Source organism: Drosophila tropicalis, unplaced genomic scaffold (genome assembly GCF_018151085.1).
Source record: "Drosophila tropicalis isolate 14030-0801.00 unplaced genomic scaffold, ASM1815108v1 contig_859, whole genome shotgun sequence".
Taxonomy (NCBI): Eukaryota; Metazoa; Arthropoda; class Insecta; order Diptera; family Drosophilidae; genus Drosophila; species Drosophila tropicalis.
Window position 1 is genome coordinate 11,382,581 of NW_027173353.1, and position 20,497 is coordinate 11,403,077.

Consider the following 20,497-nt stretch of genomic DNA (forward strand, 5'->3'; position numbering starts at 1 on the left):
TTATTATTATTTTTATTGCCAACTTCATCTTCTCTGGACAAGAAGTTAAGAGAAAGAATTGCATTAATGGAAGCAATCATGGTTTTCTGTTATTTCCATTGGGGGTGGAGGATGCTGCGAATGAAAACTGCGATGGGGATGAAGATGGGGATGGAGATGGGGATGAAGATGAAGATGCCATAGTTTCATGCATTGTTGATGCTGATATAATTGAATGCAGAAAAGTTGTCATGGTTGTGGGCAGTGAAGCTGGCTAACAAAACTGTGTCTTCGAATCATATTCAAATTGGTTAACAAACAAACTTTCGCAAATCTGAATAGGAATTGAGGACATTGATTGAATTCCATTTGATTATTTGTCTTGTATTCAATTTCACAATTCAACTGCTATGTCCACTGCCATTGTATACTCACAACCCGAGATGACATCATTGACATGGCCCAGGCGCAACTATTCTGCGACCGAGTGGAGCCAGAGTTTTGTCTGTGTGTATTCCCTTTTACTTTTATAGCTTCTCACTTGGCTCATTTAATTTATATGCAAAGCTTTTAAAGTCCAAAAATGTTATGAAAAATTATATAGATGTATTTATGTACATACATCACGATGGAAAGATTGAACCGCAGCAGGAGCAACCCTCAATGATGGTGGTGGATTTACACCACCGACAAGACCAAAAATATCCAAGGACCACAAGCACTTGAGGAACCAAGATTTCATCAAAATGGCAGGGCAAGGAGTTCATTGACATGTTGTTTGTTGGGGCTGCAAAAATAACAACTCACACACACACACACCCTCCTCACACACACTATTCTCAAAGAAAATTTGCTTAAGTCAGCAGCGCACACAGAGCCAATGCCAATAATTTCTCATAACATTCTCGAGCTGTTTGGGGTTAGCATAGTCAGTGCTTAAGAAATTTATCGATTGATATACATATTCCGCTGCCATTATATTAAATATACATATGTAGGTTATAATTTGTATATACCTACTGAAGCATATATTTACATATGTATATTATTTTATATTATATATGTACATACATACATATATTCAAGTGAGTACTCACATGCATGAGAGTTAAGTTATTCAAATTGCACTCGCAACATTTTCCATGTTTTTAATGGGCCGTAGCAAAATGAAAAGAAACAAAACGGAAAGAAAAATTTCTTGGCACGAGACCGAAAACCAGGAACCGGGACCACCTAGTTACCCGCACAAATATACAATATAGCTACAGTAGGTACATATACATATAACTAACTATATGTATAAGTTGTAAGACATGTTATTTTGAACTTTTGATGGCGGCAAATGTCACGCGATATTACGTTCACTGTTTTGAGCACTCAAAATTTCAATTTGCCGTCGGTTAAATTTCTATTTAGCTAACATTTACGTGAGCTACGATATTTTGGTATTAAATTGCAGGAGGGTGAAACCGGATCCGCAAGAACCGTTAGCTTTCGAGGGCAACTAACAACTGTTGTTGGTTGTTTACGCTTTGCGTGTGGCAGCGTTGCCAGACCAATTGCCAGCACGCAGGCTCTGTGGCCCGAAAGAGAGAGTAAGCGAAAGTGAGGCAAAGAGAAAAGTGAGCTTAAGAGAAAGCTGTTCAAGAGCATCTGAAAAGTAGTATGGATGGCTTATGAATGAATATGTCAATTAGGCGCAAGTTGTCTGTCCAGATTTCATTATAATTATGCTTACACTTACACGCACACACACGTATAAACATATGTGTAAATTTTGGTGCATCCTGTCTATGTGTGTAGCATACATTAGGGCGTAAAATAGTTAGACTGCCGGAAATTGGCTTGTTTAGGATAGATCAGATGAGAATCTCAATCAGAAAATGCGGATTTAAATTCATATCGGATAACAAACATCTTGTTCTCACTAAGAAGTTCCAATTTGCCTTGTAAATGTGATTGTTGTACCTTGCGCTCGACCTTGAGGCACAGTCATCCTGTCCGCCCATGCCGCTTATTCGGCTTCCTCAATCTCACCACATGACTGGCCAACACACTTGTATGGGCATTGTTTTTATGAAATTTCATTGTTTATTTTGTTGATAACGCCGCAAAAAGATGAAATCCTCGAAATGAAATAACAAATTTAAAATGCCTACCCTAAAATTTACAAAATTCACCCCCTCTCTCTTTTCCACGCTCACTCTTTTACCAGCATCAGGTCTGGTCTGTGCTTAAAAGGCTATTTAAATTCAACAAAGCCAAAATTGTTTGTTTTACGCACAGTCAGTCCAATAATCCAATGCCCCACTGACTGCCACTGTGTGTGTGTGTGTGTGTGTGTGTGTGTGTGTGTGTGTGTGTGGGAGATTTCATCTGCGGCAACAAAAGGCCTTAAAGTGGTGTCTGCTTTAGGCCAAGTGGCTGTCAGGGTTATCTACTTTCTTCCCATTTCTAGAGCACATCAACTTGGTCATCACGACTGCTTTTGTCCAGGTAAATCATTTTAAATTAGATACAAATAAAAAACAACATTTTAATTGAACAGACTCAAGAGATAAGGAAGCTAATTCAGAAAATTTAAAAATATTTTGTAAGCAAAAACTCTGGAATTGTATGCGATATCCAGCTTAAACTGGTTGCGAATCACAGCATCAATATAAGTATTACATATTCAGTATGGTGCTTCATTCATTGGTACTTGCTTTAAAAAGAGGATGTTCAATTCGGTTTGCTGTAAGTGGAAAACGTTTTTCTTTTCTTTTTTCTACTTTCCATATTCTTTTGTACCTCAATATTAGCTTTTGCTTGGTCTATGCTGATGCTAATGCCGCTCCTCTTTTGTGTGTACATTTCTTTTTTGTTTTCGTGCAACACAAAACGTCAACACACACTCACACTCACCCAAGCTCTCACACTCACTCTCTCACTCACACACACACACACCAACAAAACACTCAACACACACACAAAGTTCTGGTATCGAAAAGGATATGTTTTTTCGCTGGAAACGCGTTTAAAAGTGTTCGCCAATAAGTGCTTAAGGCTAGGGTTAACACAAGAGTTAGGGCTAAGGCTATGGCTGGGTTTAGCTGGGTGTGTTCGGCATTGGACGCTTTGCTTGTTTACTGAGTGTATTTGATGAAACCACAAAGCTTGCCACTTGCCTCTCCAAGCGGCTATAACGCTCGAAGGCTTCGTTCGGCAATTCAATTAATTCAATTAAATGTGCTGTTTGAACGCACATTCAATGCCGACCTGAATACTTGAAGCATACTTCAATTTGCATTGCGCCCGCTTATGTTTGCTTTGGAAAACTGCGAAAGGAGAACTGGGAAAATCCATAATGAAAAGTCAATTACGTCAATCAAATTGATAAGACACACACAATACGAATTGATACTCGCAATTCGCAGTTGCTTGTGTTGTCGCATCCAAAGGACTCGTTTCATTTTAATCAACAATTATTTCCTTATTCTAAAAGAGATTTACAAGATATGGCTTTGTGATAAGGCCCTGTGCCTTGTGCCTCTGATTTTCTTTTTCCGGCTTCAGTAAATTGGATATTCTTTTAAAGTCTTCATGAAATTTAATTGTCTTCCTTTTTACGACGAGAATAAGGAATAATCATATTAACTAGTAGAATTCTTTAAGTCTATAATTGAAAGCATTGACTTGACTTTTCGCTTAAAGCTTAAAGTTGAGGGAAATTTATACAAGTTATGCATAAATTGCATACAAGGATCATTGAACATGAGCAATAAATTCATCAATTTTCATTCAGATATATTTTTTTAATTAAAAATTTCTTTAAAATTTAACCAAAATTCATTTTAGTTGTGGGGTATTTTGCAAACTTTCTCTCTATTTGTTTTTCATTTTGTTTGGTTTTTTTTTTTTTACGATGTTGGCTTGCCTGGACCATTCCAAATGGCAAACGCAAAATAAAAGTTTTCACTGAAAATCTGCAATTAATTTAGTCTTATTGCAACTCCAACTTTATGTATGGCTTTCCGCCATGAAAACTCAACGAAGCAGCACAATGTGTATTATATACAAATCAGAAATGTTTTAAAAACAATAAAAAGTTCGTAAAATCAATATTGGATTTACTCTTAAATCGATGTATGTACATACGATGAATGGGCTTCCTGCGAGCCGTTCAAAATTTAAACTAAATGAGAAGACTGTTCCCATTTTGGCCAAGCTGAATTTAATATACTGCTTCTTATTACTAATTTGTGATAAACAACTAAACAACAACCAAGCAATTACATCCTGAAGGGTGTCTTTTTACCGGCAGAAGCTGAGCAGAGAAAATGACCACTTATGCATTGTACATTGTAATCATTTAATTTTACACAATTTGAGCTAATGATTAGTTTCGCTTTTTGATAATATTTGGCGAATATTGTGATTAACATATATTTTACTGAAACCCATTAATTTAAAATCTATACCATACATAAAGCCTTCAGATCCATCTGAATCCAAGATTTACACTAAAATGCACAGTATTCAGCACCTTTAAACATAGAAGTTAGCTTTGCCTTAGGCGAAGAGACAGGTGGACAGACAGATGTTCGGACATGTCTAAATAAACTCGTCTTGTTGTGTTGATCAATAATTTACAGCGAATGCTCTTGTCATGGCAAGTTCCAAAAGGCGGACGTCTCTCTCTCGGACGAATCAGTCCCAAGACTATGATTTGCATTTAAAATCTATTTCACCAGGCAGCCAAAAATACTGAAACTGTGAATGCCCGCCGACGGAAGCTTTCACTGTATATTATCTATATATAATCATTGGCCTTAAAATAATACTTTTAAATGATTGTTTGGAACTCACTTGCTCGGCTTTCAAATTCAGTTTCATGCAAAATTTCGATAGGGAAATTTGTTTATTTGAACATAACTAACAGTTAGTATAACAATTTAAGCAAGCCTAAAATTTTTTGTTTAAACTCGAACTGACTGGATGCTCTAAAATAGTTCAGTATTATGATTACTGCGAGGATCCATATTATTCTGATTTCTAATGATTATTATAGGAAACGGATTGGGATGGGCAGAATCGAGGCCAAGCTATCGCAAATGTATGTACGGATCGGATCATATATATCATATTGAATTTACCTAAAAGCAACAAAATGTAATGCTACTTATAGCTGCCAGAGAGATTTCTTTGTTTAAAATATATATGTATAAATAGAATCATCTATTACAGATATATCTGTCCATCTTGATTGTTTAGAAGCTGCTCGATAGCTTGGTCTCGCCTTCCACGTGAAGAAACGAGTACTCGAACTTTTTCGCTCATCAGAATATACAAAGTTGTTCATTTTTGGTAACTTTTAGAATGGTCAGATAAAATTGACCTCGGCACAGCTAAAGTCGTCTCTAGTTGAAGGATCGATAACTGTTTGTTCCAACGATAAGCAAACGCAACTAAGGGAAGGCAATAGGAACCTGATTTTGAATTGAATTGTCTAGTAATTATTAAAGTCTCCATGAGTATCGAATTTAATATTTATTAATGTTTTTGCAACAAAAAAGATCCAGTCAAACATACATACATATGTATATATATGTATGTATGTGTGTAGGTACATAGCACACGTGTACACAGAAGGCCAAACAACAAAAATTCGGCAAGGCTGGATGGCTCAGAGCAAGCAATTTGTGTTCGACTGGGTGCGACATGTGGGGCGTGGGTACACGTACTTACACGTATACACAAACACACACAAACATACAACGGTGATGGAAGGAATCTGCCGACGGGAATCAAACAGAGAACACCAAATATTTGCGACATAAACGTGAACGAACAGGAAAATACATTTATTGCTCGAGGTGGCAGACATGTTGATGCCGTTGCGGAGTTATTGCCGCTGAATTCCCCAAGAGACAAGCCCATACACACACATGCGTGGCATACATGCACATGTGTGTATGTAACTGTATGTATACATTATATGCGGCAGAGTTTGTCATTTTAAGGCCTCATAATTAAAAGTTACAACATTGTGTAGCATACTTTTTTGCGCACCCCAACACAAAGTAACTTACACATATTCAGATGCATGGCGACAATAATTGTCTCATTTTTTATGTCAAATTAATTGCGTATTACGCGTAAATGTAAACGTCAGTCGGCTCACCATACCTCGAACTTTTGACTCCGCCAGATTGCAAAATGATTGCAAAATTTGTTCAAGGTTTATTCCATTTCATTAAGCAGGAAGACAGACAAGTCTCCTGGGCGAGCCCACGTTGCAAATTGTGTGTAATTGCTTTTGAGTGCTAAATGTGCTGGCATTAAGCTAATTGTTTTGCATTAATAAACAGCTCAGCCAGCCATCCAGCTTCCAGTCGAGCCGAGGAGTCGAACCATCTGGGCATAGCCACATCACGGGAGCCAAATGTCATCTGCTATCTGACTTGGTTGACTTGAGTTGAGTTCAGCCAGCAGCAGGCGTTGGGCCAAGGCGTTGGTGTTATTAACGCTTCATAAGTTGCCAAGTTGAGTAGCCTGCATACAAACAAACATATGTACATGTGTACATAGATAGACATAGTGATACTTGTACAACATTTTATTACCGCTGCAGGCTCTGTCAGGGATTAGTTATGTATGCATAAGCCAACCACGGCAACAACAAGAGCAGTAATAACAGCACCACCAAGGACAAGTACAACATCAAGGAATCCTGGCATATGATGGGTTAGGTAAGGGTAAAAGCATGGCAATGGCGTAAAAGTTAAAACCGCAAGTTAGTTATACAAAGTTTTTTCCTCACACCCATTAAAGGGCTCACACACTCGCACACACAAATATTTTAATATTTTACGGTTAGCAAAGCAATTTGCCAAAAGTTGATGTTTTCTTTTGTTTATTCATGTTCGTTGCCCATACGCCCCGTTGGTCTGAAGGAACTCTCGACCCAATATGCCTTCAATATGCATGAATACAAAGTGGACAGGAACTACAAAAGTCTAATCTCGTGTGAATTGTCATGTCAATATCTTCAGTTTGCATTTACAATGTCTACCTAACTCAAAGTGATCACAGCTCAATTATTATTAATAAGCTCATATTTTCTATGACAGTGTCTACCAATAAATAAATTAATTGGGCAGCTGCCCATGACGATACAATAACTTGAATTTATTTTGACAACATTTCTCTTTTTTAATGAGTTAATCGAAAGTACTTGAGAATGGTACATAAAGGAAATAAATAAATGACTTTGAAAATGAAGTAAATTGAACTTTAATTAAATGTTCATCAATCTTACGAAGAAGACTATTTCTAAGAAAAATCAAAGAGGAGAGCAGGTTTACATATTACATATTTATAACTTACTGCAGCGAAATATGATTGTCAGAGATTTTATAATCAGAGTTCATCTTTTAAGAGCTTTGGCCTTAGTCAACTCATCATCACGGCTAATTTGGTTTACTTTATGATACAATATATACACAGAAAATATATTTTTTGGAACTAAATTTGACCAATTTCAACATCAGTTTATAGAGCACACATAAAAAAGCGTGTCTTCTGTGATTGTTTCCCTGGCTACTTTGTCTTGGCCGCAATATCATATAGCTCCCATACAAACGACAAAGTCACGAACAGTGAGTTTTCTCAATAACTTTGTTATTTATTGTCGAAATTGATTGAAATTTAGTATTTATGACTTTAATAACAGATTAGAAGAAGATCAGAGGATTAACAAAATAAACTTGCATGGGTATACCGACCCTCAAGTTTTACTTCATATAACATTTTCAAATATCAACGAGATCGAGAAAATCAGGGTTAGAAAACATTTTTTTTATTCCCATGGCAATGGCAAGAATGAATTATAGCTTTGACCGTGCCTAAATTGGAAGATATATTTTACAGACTTTCAGAAAAGTTTATATGGTCTCTTTTGGACCAAGGAACATGGACCATAGACAACGGCATAAATGGGATATCCACATTGACGATGTGGAACAGTAATTATTCAATTAAGAAAATAAATTATTATAGATTAAATTTAATAAACATCTCTGCTAAGTGAATTTTGTAATATAGGATGATTATATCAAATAGCCGTCATTTCAGCTCAAGTTTTTAGGCACATCTTAAGATTTTCAGAAGAATGTTTCTCATTTAGACAGCTGTAGGTAAAGAAAAATTAAGTAAGTACTATCAAGGATTTACATAATAGTTTTCTTTAATTATTATCATTTCATTTAATTTTCATTGGTATAAATCATTCAACTGAAATGCATATTATTTTTAAAATACCTTATTTAATACTATATTAATTATTGTTTTGACAGAATTTGTGTACATTCTAAGATAGTTTCAATCTTTATTCCTTTGTCGAATAAGCATCTGAACTGATTTGAGAGAAATGGAATCACCCCAACTCATACTTTCGTATGTGAGTAAATCACTTTTAAAATATTTTCCGTTGAGGTACCTAACAATCATTAGGAGAAATGTTGAAATTATTAATTATTATTAAATATTATTAGTTGTTTACTTACACATAGCCACAATCATTGTGCCACCAGGGTCCATGCATTTTGGCACAATCTAAGAATCCCGATCGATCATTATCTTGATCAAACGTTGAGAATTTGCTATTTAACAGATATTCCATGCTATTGTTGGCTGTCCCCCGAAATTGTCCCAACGACTCCAACTTATATTGCTTGTTCTCACCACCAATTCGAAAATCATTATAGCTAGCAAATTTGACCCTTCCATCGAAATATTCCATTTGTGTATAAAGGATATAAGATACAGAATTAAGTTGGCAATCGGTTATGCGATGCAATTGCTCGAGCCCAATAAAGAACTCCCCCGTGAGATTACCGAATCCATTACGGTACTCAGTCCAACTCCTATTGAAGTCTAGGCTACCGTCATACCGCTTTAGAATAGTTATCCACCCACCACCTTTTATGTCTCCGTTGCAGAGAGCAGAAAATGGATCAAGTCCATGAATTTCAATTTTACGAACTCCCGTTGGGGATCTTTTGCAGCCTATAGGCATTTGGTTTGCTTTGCACTGAGTCAACTCCGAACTTAATTTATCAATTTCAAGCTTAAAACCATTTTCCCTATCCTGTAAATCTCTTATTTCTTTTTGAATCGATTCTTTTTCGATTTCTGTATTCTGACTATTTGAACAATTTTGTGTCAGTGCCTTGATATTGTCTTTTAACTCGGTCACATATAGAAGCGCAGGCTTGACAAATTTATAGCAATCAGACGCACAGCGATCATCTTCGGAATCCTTTATACGGGTTTATCAATCAGAGTTAATTTCACTTTACACTAATCACTTTTCCACTTACCTCTTGGGGACCTAACATTGAGAGAGATGTCAATGACTCTACTCCTAGAAGCGGGAATAGAGCCAAAACTAAGCACCCACTTTGTAGAATCATTTTGGAAATGTACAAGTCTGACTTGTCGAATGTCTCAGGGAGCAATGATTTAAGTTTCAATTTATTCACTGTATTATATATACCAGACTTAAATCTAAACGTTCGAGTATGACAAGGTTTGAATCGGACAGTCGTGGTTAGTCCACAACTGATTGTTTGATTCCATTTATAGTACTCGAACTTGTAGATGATTATTGTTGATCCCATAGGAAGTGATCAAAAGTTTCCTTCTGCCTGGTACATTTTGGCGACATTAATATACCACTTCACCCTATGGGTGCATGGTATAAAAATATTCAGTAGAATATATTAATATACTGCCATTCGTCCTCTTTTAATGTTGAGGTTTGATTTGTCTTAATACGACATTTTAGACATTTGATTAATCATGAATAATTATAGTCGTTGCTGTTCTTTTAAATTTTTTCCATATTTATCATTAGCGGAGCTTGACTCAAGAACTTCTAATCTTGCCATCATGACATGAATTTATACTGACCACAAAATGCAAAAAGTGTTTATAAATAGCTTCTGAAACCTTGTAATCTTTATCATTCAATGGAAACAATAAAGTCAAGTGTATTGAGTAACATTAAAGTGGCTTACTTTCGTCACTTATGTTAGTACATACTGTATAGTTAGTAAATAATTGCTTTTGCAATTAAGCGTTCTAATTAATTGTTGTAGTCGAATTAAAGAAAAATTTGTGATCTCTCACTAAGATAATGTAAGCACAGACTGAGTACAAAATTTACAAGTTTTCTCATAAATCATCATTGATCAAATTTGTCAGAAGTCATAGGAAAAGACAATAGACAAGATCTTCGAACAACGAGATGCCAAAATGGCAAGGATTACCACTTACAGCCCAATTTATTAGAAAGACATTTAAGTGAATAATAAAAAATGCCGAAGTTTATATACCCTTAAGCCCTCCAGCTCGGACTCTATCCCTTTCAATTTCGCTATACCTACTTACAGAATCACTTAAACACATGTAGTTTATGTAGAGTTGCGTCTGTATCTACTCTACTGCTAGGCTGCTGGCAGCGCTGTCGGCAGCTGTGTTCTATTTGTCCGATGTTATTAAAATTTTGGGATACGATGTTTTGCATGCAAAACTATCACATTTTTTTAAAATTTGGTAAAGATACTCTCACTCCTCTCCTGATATTTCGTATAGCTCTTAATGATATAGTGGTCCGATCTGTATGATTTTCATGCTTTATCTCACCCAGGATTTAAAAAGCCCAAATGCCAAGTTTTATCCTAATTGCTTTGGCTAAGTAAAACGCATAGGACAGACGGACATGATATCGACTCAGAATCTCATGCTGATCAATAATATGGGGTCGGAAACGTCTCCTTCTCTGCGTTACAAACTGCAAAATTAAAGTCTTCTAAGATTGGAAGAATTCACGAATTTTTCACAGAAGGAACTGTATCCTGTGTATTGAGTCGTCTATAATTGGAGGCATTGAAGATTAAAGTATGTAGAAGTTATTGTTTTTATAAGTATATTATATAATTGTAAACAATCAATTTAACCTAAGGCCTTCGGCTTACAATTAGATGAAAACTACTTTCATACACAAAGCTCTTGTCGGTGGCTCAATGGAGACGTCCTAAAAACTACAATTCTGTTGTGCTCGAGTTCGAACCCCGACGTAGGTGAAGTTTCCCCCTGATGAAGCAATTCTGAAAGGTAGTTCCGTCGGGGATAATGGAACCAACCGATAGTGGATAACGAATAATTTTTTTTACTTTCATACACAAGCCTGGGTTTCGAACTGGCCCATTTAGACAACTTATCTACCGAGGACTGCATATAGAAGTAATTCATAAAGGATACATTGAACGTCACGAACTAATCAACACGGTTTGTATTCTCATGCTTTAATTTGTATTTTCACAACATTATTTCCGTTAGTTATTGGTTATTGTTTCAAGAACCAAATTACCCAATTTAGACTAAATTTTATGCCCTTTGTTTGGGTCTTTCTTCTAGGCTAGTTTGAGGCCACAGAAAATATTTCAATTTCATTCGAAACAACTCATTTGACAGAGAATTGATGGGCTCCAAATTTTGATTTATTCAGACTTTAAGGGTTGCGAAGAGAAAATACAAGACACCTAGAACGAACCGAAAAAAAACATGAAACATAAGACGAACATAATTACTTAATGGGTCTGGGGAAAGTTTGCAGTTCGGACATTCTGATTACCGCATTTAAATTTCTGTTTTTACTGTTGACCGAATTAAGTGGGTGGAATAAGTTTTTTGTACACGAAAGCCACCCGCACCACCATCTCGACCAGCACCGCCATCCACCGCCCAGCGACAGAACGTCACACAGATATGTGGCTACATTAATTGCGCTCTTTTAATTACGTTTCCAAGTCTCTTCAATTGCATTAAAATTAAATGGACCATCATTTAATATGTTAATGCATTTTATTTTTCGATTTATTTGCTTTCTGTTAAAAAAATTGTGGCGACTAATGAAAATGCCAAATGATAATGTAATTAAATATTTAAATTTAAAAACTTTCATTCGAGGTAAAAAAAAGGTAGATAAAAAACTCACATACTATTCAATTCAGTCATTCGAGAATCTTTTGTTCAATTGTGAAATGGGAGAATGTTTTATATTTGCCCCTTACCGAAGTCAGCCAATTAAATTGCTTGCCCAATCTACGACAGGTGGGCGTGGTAAGGGCGAGCGGTGTCAATCAATCCTACGGAAATGCGTTAGTGCCAGCGTGTTTGAAATTTCTCTGCCAGTCAGAGGCGGTGGTCGATATCGATTAGGATGCGCCATCAATAATTGCCTTAATGGGCTAGCGACTAAGCAAGTCAGGCAGACGGAAACAAAACTACATACATGACTCATAAACGTCAATCACTGGCTGCCCGGACAGCCCTTGGCCTTTGTCTTTGTCTTTGTTGAACAATAAACTGTGTGCTGAAAGTGAGCAGTCACTCGGCGGACTCATGCAAGTAGGTGGCAACTTTGTGGCCACATTAGCTTTTATTATCAAAAAGTTTATATCGTTCACGTTCACGTGGTTGGGGTGGGGTCGAACCCATCCTTGTTATTTTGGTGCTGCTTTCTTTTTTGTTTGCCGTGGTTGGTGGCAGTAGATTATTATGGCATATGTTATGACAAGGCCGCCCGCAACTCCCCAATCCAAAATCTAAATGCCGCCACCTAACAGTGTGTGGGCAGATAACATAATAACAACATGAGGTTTATTTGCCCCGAGCAAACAGCGGGCCACAATTCATTACAACGGCCTTTGGAAAAACAAACTTTTGGCGGAGCTGTATAAAGAGGTTGTTGGCAGGACCGGGGCGGGCACTCACCTCAGGGCCGAAACAATGCTTGTTGGGGCCTTATCACAGTTACAGATGATTTTATTCGTTGTCTATACGTATTAAAGTAGTACTTAAAGTAGTTGGTTTCTCTGCAGTCAAAGTGTGTCTCTCATGCAGTTTGTCCTTTGATGACCGTTCTCTATCGTATATATGTATTGTAAGTATTGATAGAAATCTCCGTGCTCTTCGCCTAGCGTAAAAATTGTAAACCCTGACCTGAAAATTGATTTGCCTAAAGTAAGTCCTTAATCAGCTCGTTTTTAGTAGGCGAAAATCTTGGTTAATGGCTTAGTCTATAAAAGACCATAAAAATATCCAAATTTTTAAATGCTTTACTTAGCGTGTAAGTATAAAGTAAATTTTGAATTACTAATCTACTAACTTTTTACTTGAGGTGTACTAACTCATGGTATTGTAATCAATCACTTATTAGTGATTAAAGTATATCATACAAAAGTAATTAGATTCGCAAGGGACTATATTTCAATACTGTATTTGATTACAGTAAGCAGTTGGTAAGCAGTTTTGTAATCGATTACTTCATGGCTTTTTAGTGTACGGATTCTCATCATGAATCACAGCAGGATCAAGCGATCTACAATCTGCTAAGCGATCTCAAATTTTCTCATGCATTTGATTCACCACCAGTCTATAATACAGTTTGGAATCGAAAGCCAATTAAAGGAGTATTAAATCTGATTGTTCATTTTGAATGGGAGTTGTTCATCCATTTTAGTAATGATTTTCTTAAGATTTCCTTTCATACGATGTCAACTAGTGTCCTGGGATTAAGGCGTAATGCGGCTTTAGCAAGAAGTTAGTTACACTTGCAAACTATCAAGTCGATGGTTTAATTAGGGCTTAGGTCAAACGGTTGAATGCATACGGATAAAATCGAAGAAGTTTGTTGACATTTCCTTGCCTTTCTTCTCACAAGCTGAGCAAACAGCAAGTGCAATAAGCTTTAAGTGGGAGACAGATATGGTTAATATAAACTTTTTCCCAGTTGTGATGTGAAAAATTACTTAAAACTTTTAATTTGGCCAAGAAGAACTTTAAGTCGTAGATGCTACGGTAGACAAAAAGTTTTATTTAACTTTGGATGCTCATCAAGAGGCATGAAATTCAAGTGAGCAGAGAAAGTTTTGCGCATTTAGGTTGAATAAGGTAGGAAATGATTGCCCGACATTACGTATACGCCCTGACATCTGTATGTACGAAAAAAAAGGGATCAATAAAGCCAAGCCAGAAGGCGACAGCCCAGGACTGACATTAAACTAATGAAGTGGGTAATTCTCTGTAAAAGGATATAAAACATATTCCTTTTTGCCTGCTCCTTTCTTAAGTAAACAAACATTTCGGTGCGAGTTCAGTCAAGAGCTGAGTCGAAAGTCAAAAAAGCAAGCAAACTTCAAATGAGATTTGCGTTCAAAAGATGTCCCTTTAGCCAGTAACCAGGACCAGCACATCTAGTACCCATTCCCAGTGAAGCAACTAAAATGTTTGCTAGTCACAAAAGTCAATAATGAAGGACAACTTTAACGTTCGGTCCAAAGTTTCGAAGGACGAGCAGAAGGCAACAGTTAAGAAAGCGTTGTGCCACATGCATCTATAAAAATGTGTGTGTGTGTGTGTTTGGGTCTATGTCAACGAATTCTACTTCTTTCTAGCAAAAGTAACCAGTTAAACATGAAAGTTAAGATCTTAAAAACCGATTGGTCATGGTAATGACTTATAAATAACATGGAAACAATGAACAAAAAGTTTACAACAATTGAAGTTCTTAGATTATGAATCTTTGAAGATAGAACCAATGTTGGTGGTTGAGACACATTTCAGTTGATATACCGGGCAATTGTAAATCTAGAAAATTAAATTTTCTAATGCAAATCATGCTTTAGAGTCATTCTTAGAAAGTGACGTTTTGCTTGACACATATAAATTCGGATGCTCTTCGCTTTTACCTAAAGGTTGTCGCATATTCGTATGAATTCGTATGAAAATGCGACACTTTAGCATGAAAATGTGTTTTAAATCACGGCTTAATGATAAAACGATTCTGCCTCTCATTACATGGGCTATTTAAGTGCAGATTTTGCTCATTAATTGTATATTAAGTGATACTTAAGCCGAGTATCTGTGTAATACCTGGGCAATTGATGCATATGGGACAAAATTCCCCCCGACTCCTTCTCCTCTTCACATGCGAATCACGATTAAACGCTTAATGAACATATTTTACATAAGTTAATGAGACACATACGTGAAAGCTTTGACGTGGTGAAGACCCTTTGTCCTGGCGGGGTGCCAACATATAAATAGAATTCAATTTGTCATTCCCTGCATGGTGGGAGTGACAAACCCTTAATGTGTAAGGACTTGTGTTGGTCGCGAATCTTCCTTATACTAATTAAGAGATGCAATTTCGACTCATTAGTGCAACAGATTGAATGGATTACAAATTGTCGGCAGCGTGCCCCCGACCTTTGTCCTTTGACCTTGCTTTGCCACCGAAAACTAATTAAAACTATGAGTCGTTATTTGAAAATAGAAACAAACAAAGACTTTTGTTTCACAATATTTGGGTCAGCAGTCCCAGCAGCAGGAGATGAAGAAGGATCCGGCAGGGATGTCAACAAATATTAGCATAGCCACAACAAAATAAAGGCTGTTGCTGTCTTATATTAACCTTCCCTCTGTATCCTCCACACCCCCTTGGCTGTGTGGTATATTGGTGACGAATTTTAAATTTCCCTTTTGTTGGATGACGAAATCCAAAATGCTGGCAATTAACTTGTCGTTGGTGGAATGGCAAATGGCAAGCGGCACTTTGATGCGGTCCTATTTGGGGTCCAATGCCAAATGACAGTAAATGATGAGGGGCTATTTGAAACTCTAGACAATTTGTGTGGGCCAAAAAGGTAACATCGGTCTGGGCTTTGACAGAAAGTATTTTCATTTAAAACACAAGCACGGAGAGTCGGCACGGAGAATCGACAAAAACAGAGAAAACGAGAAAAGATGCAACCCAGATCAAGTTTTCACTCATTTTTACGGGCCGCTGTACACGAAAGTCGCATTATTAAGAAGTGGTTAGCAGTTGCTCGCATATTTCAGGGTATCCTTTAATTATAAAGTTACAAATTATGTTTGCGTTTCAAGCTTTAAATGTTTATATGCATCCAATAGAAATTGCTTTTTTATTTTTCGCTTTTCGACCTTTAGTAATCATTTGTGTAAGGGCATCATCATCACTGCATCATTTAATGATGTTGGTATCCTCCAATTAACCGAGGCTCATTTATGGTCTGGCAGCTTTTACCATCTCTATAAACTTAATTGAAATTTCCTTCGTGACCACACAAATCAGAATTCATTTTCAATTCAGTACAGCCAAATAAGTTCTTCTAGAACTAGGTAAAGATGTATGTATGTATGTACGACCTAGAACAGATCAATAATGGGTATAGAGGAGTGCAATTGATTCCATTGAAACATGGGGGAACACATCCCAAGTCTTCCCTAACAAGCAACGTTAGTGAGGTCCTACTTTATGGCTTTATAGCTGCTCGGATATACAGAGGAGGGGAGGGAATTGTTTCATACATTTATGACTTTAGTAATTTAACTTGTCTACCTATTAAAGTGAGAGACAGACAACAGGTTCCCTATCCAACTCTTCTGTTTCAAAGATAAAGATGTACAAATGTGCAGTCAAGGAAGTACACTGTGAAAGTCAATATGAACGAAGCCAGAGAGATTAAATTCGAACATGACGAGCTTTATAAACTCTAACAAAATGATCAACCTAAATATGGCCAAAGATCACCTTTTAGTCTCAAATAGAAGTAATTAGACGCATATAGTATCCACTTTGTATATATCGATTTGCATGACAGCAACAAATGTACATATATGGATAATATAGTCATCCGATTTCAATCAAATTTGGCAACATTTATGCTAACGATTTTAATTTTGCTCTCGTATTAAAAGTTAGGTAGAATTTCTTGAGAACCTCTCATGACCTCTTTAAATTACCACTCACAAATGTCAATAATCAAGTGTGACTATTAGTCGATTAAAACGACTGAGATCTGGTGTTTTAAGGCAAATATTCCTTTTTCCGTTTCTCCTATGTTCTTGTAATTCCCAACTAGTTTTAGCACTGGCTAAGAGGCATGGTTCGTATAGTGGTTCACTTTACTTTTTTCCCACAGTAAGGTTTATAAACTTCAGCAAGTAAACACGGAATCTTGGCCTAAAATGACCACACACAGATTTAATAATTTTCATTTTGTACTGATTTTCACTGTGTGTACTTATAATCTGATTAAACGGGGCATTATTGAAAATTGTTTTGCCTTGGCTATCACAGAATTTTGATTTATCTATGGAAATTCGATTGGCATTCACATTAAATTTTATAATTCTGATGCCATCATATATGTATATAATATGTATATATTCATACATATGTATGTATCTACTTATGTGTTTTCTTTTTGTTGTTTAACATTGAATTCAGCATCTTTGCTTTTCATTGGCTACTTATGGGCTTAAGTTGCACATGGAACATTCATTGAAATCAATAAATTCGTAATCTGCTTTGGAAAATTCTGAGCTTTCGTTTGCCATTCATCATTTTTGAAGCACTCTCTAAGCAATACCCATCGACGTGTGCTATCAACAAATCGAAATCACATAAAAACCAATCAAATTCAATACAAATATTTGTCATAAAACGTTCTCTACGTGGTGGCAACATTTTATTTGATCCCCTCTCGCGTTGCATGTTGACCAGTTGGGACCCGTTCGGACGCCAGAATTGGTTTGGTCACGTGCTAAGAGAATGGAAAACCGAAACCAAGTATCAGAATGGTTAAGAAGAATATTTAATTTATGTGCATTTCGATATACATAGCTACACAAATTCAAGATAAGTTTCTTTCTTAGTGGCTTAGTGGCTGGCCACTGCTTTGCTAATTAAACTGTCAGAAACAAGTGGCCAACTGGTGAAAACATCAAAGCCTCGACACCACATTCTGGCCAGAGTTTAGGCAAATCCGGCTGAAATGCTCATTTCCCTTTGACTAAGACGGCGGCATGAAAACAATATCCTGTTTAAAGCTAAGCAAACATAAATCGCAGCTCAGGCCATATTCAATTTTCTGTTGCCAACCAACGGGAAATGAGTTTTCGTATTTTTTCCTTCTCCGTTTTTTTTTTTTTTGGTATGGTAAACGGAGTAGAGGTTTGGGTTTTTTATTGGTGGCGAGTATCCTCATCCCAATATACCCAAAATCTTTATATAACAAAGGGATTTCAACTCAAACTAATGGCCCAGCATCCATCAAGCAGTCAAACTACACAGGCACACGTGGGGCAACCTTTTCTCTGATTAATGTCTAGTTGTTTTAGCCAACATATATGTATGTATACCTCTATATAAGTATGTATATATACCAGCCACGTATGTATGTACATATATGTTAAATTTCTATAACAAAAATGATATATATATAAATGAATTTAACTGGGACGGGATGGTGGGAGTTGTTAAAATGTATGCATAAATCATGGCCAAATTCAATTAGCTTCAGCTGCAAAGTAGGCATTTTAACTTGAGTTTTACACTTGTCAGACAGTGGGGAAAGTTTAGTTGTTTGTGTCCTACCAACCTTTGAAGGAGCCAAAGCTCCGGCTTGGCGTTTTGGTTATTTAACTCAATTTAAGATGCGAGGCAACCAGCCAACTGATTCTTCATCATTATGTTACTCTCCGGAGGATGTTTATGCATGTAAGTGATATTTATTTGCACTTTGCCGGTTGGCGCCAGTCTTTTAGCTAACTCACACACAGACAGAAACACATCCACTCGCCTCACATTCGCGGTCTAAATGTCTACGTATGTAGTTTAAGGGGTTCAATTCAATTATCATACATTTCACTCTGAGATAACGATACAGTCCGCACTGCTGCTAGGACGAAAGCAAACTGAAATCAAATCACTCAAATCCTTGCTCCTTCTGTGGTCAGCGCAGGCGCTGGGCCAAAAGAAGAAAGAGCGGCTTTAAGGCAACAGCCTTACCCAATCCTGCCGCGTCATAGTCGTTCCTGTGCCCCTACACTAAGCCCCAAAGGCTTGTTTATTTCTTAAAGGCAAGTGCAAGTGTCGGTTTATCATGGCAACTCACAAATATTTTGATATTCTTTCATTTTATTTGTTACACTTCTTTTGTTCGCCGCTTTTCGCTCTCGTTTTAAGTGCCGGAAAATCGTTGTTCTCGTTGCGGCCCGAGTGCGGATGACGCCGCTTCAAAATCAATTGAAATTCGCCCACAAAACATTTGGCAAATTGTTTACACAATCGCATTTCCACCTCACTCGAGTTTCCCCTTTGGTATGCTTGCACAGAATACATTGCATTCGATTTGAAAATTGAAAATTCCGAAAAAAATCAAATTAATTATGCCATTTAACAGGCATTCATAATTGATTTCGTTATATCGTAAAACAATTGCATATTCCATTGTATTATTCATGATTTGGTTCAGCCAAACTGGTGCATTATCAGCCATTATTTATAACAAATTAAAAAATTGCATCTTTATAAATTATAGTGGAGTAAGGAGGCGTGGCATAAATTTAAATGAACTCTGTATATCTACATACAACACCAGTCTACTTACCAAGTTTGGTGGCTTTATCTCTTATGGTCCGCTAGATCTAGCTGTTCATACAGACGGACGGACAGACAGACAAGGCTAGATCGATTTGGATGTTGATGTTGATCAAGTATATACACTTTATGGGGTCGGAATCCTATGTCCTTTCACCCTATGGATGCATGGTATCACAATCTGAATCCCTAACCGACATACTACTAGCTACGCATAATAACAACTTCCTTTGACAAATACTTTTCTCTAGAAAAATGTCCCATCTTTTACCCGAAGTATTCTTGCGCACCTTTGTTTATGTACCATCAAACATATGAATAAATGATACTGGACCTAAAGGATCAACACATATGTAAACTGCAACTACTCGCCGTTTCAGTAATTTCACCACCAATTCCTTTTTAAGAAAATCTATAGAAACAGAGATCGAGTTCGGAATAACCAAAAGTTCTTTTATCATCCGTCAACAAAGACAATTTTTCGGAAGGTAGAGAAAAGTTCAATATTAAATTGTCTCAATCGTAATTTAACTGCCGCCGTGTACAGACGTGTTTTTTAATGCACTCCGCAAAAATTGAGTGTAAAAAAAGACCGCGTTTGCAAAAATTTGTGTAAGGCTCTCAGTCGCCCCAGAGACGCCTATTTACAATCATATTGCTATTAGATTGCTCTAATAGCAATAAATACTAAGTTGCAACAACAAAGTGCGTAATTTTTACATAAGCCATGTCCACCAATTCGGGCCCAAGCTCTCTCGATCCCCAACAGCAACAGCTACAAGAACTAATTGTACAACAACAACGTGAGCGTCGACTCTCGGTCCAACGCAACAACGCGTACTTTTCGGTGGTGTCGCCGACCCCACTGAATGCTAACGTAAGCAATAACACCGAAAGTGCCAGCCACTCAGCAATCAAAAGCAACTTACCGTGGAGAGAGCAGTGTGCTTCTCCATCAATAACGATAACTGGGTCACCGATTGCACCGACCAGCACCGTCAG

The 20,497-nt window shown here is 37.0% G+C and overlaps 1 protein-coding gene across 2 annotated transcripts in view; it reads right to left on the reverse strand.

The window, feature by feature from the left end:
* Positions 1 to 18,793, reverse strand: part of LOC137582458 (serine/threonine-protein kinase 32A) — a 33,612-nt gene extending 14,819 nt beyond the window's left edge. Inside the window, exon 1 of one of the 2 annotated variants that reach the window (XM_068297007.1) lies at positions 18,495 to 18,793. The gene's annotated coding sequence lies outside the window, so the exon portion shown is untranslated. Of the gene's footprint in view, positions 1 to 1,076; positions 1,396 to 18,494 lie in introns of those variants that run through there. The other variant, XM_068297008.1, reaches the window with a different exon arrangement.
* Positions 18,794 to 20,497: the final 1,704 nt, after the last annotated feature.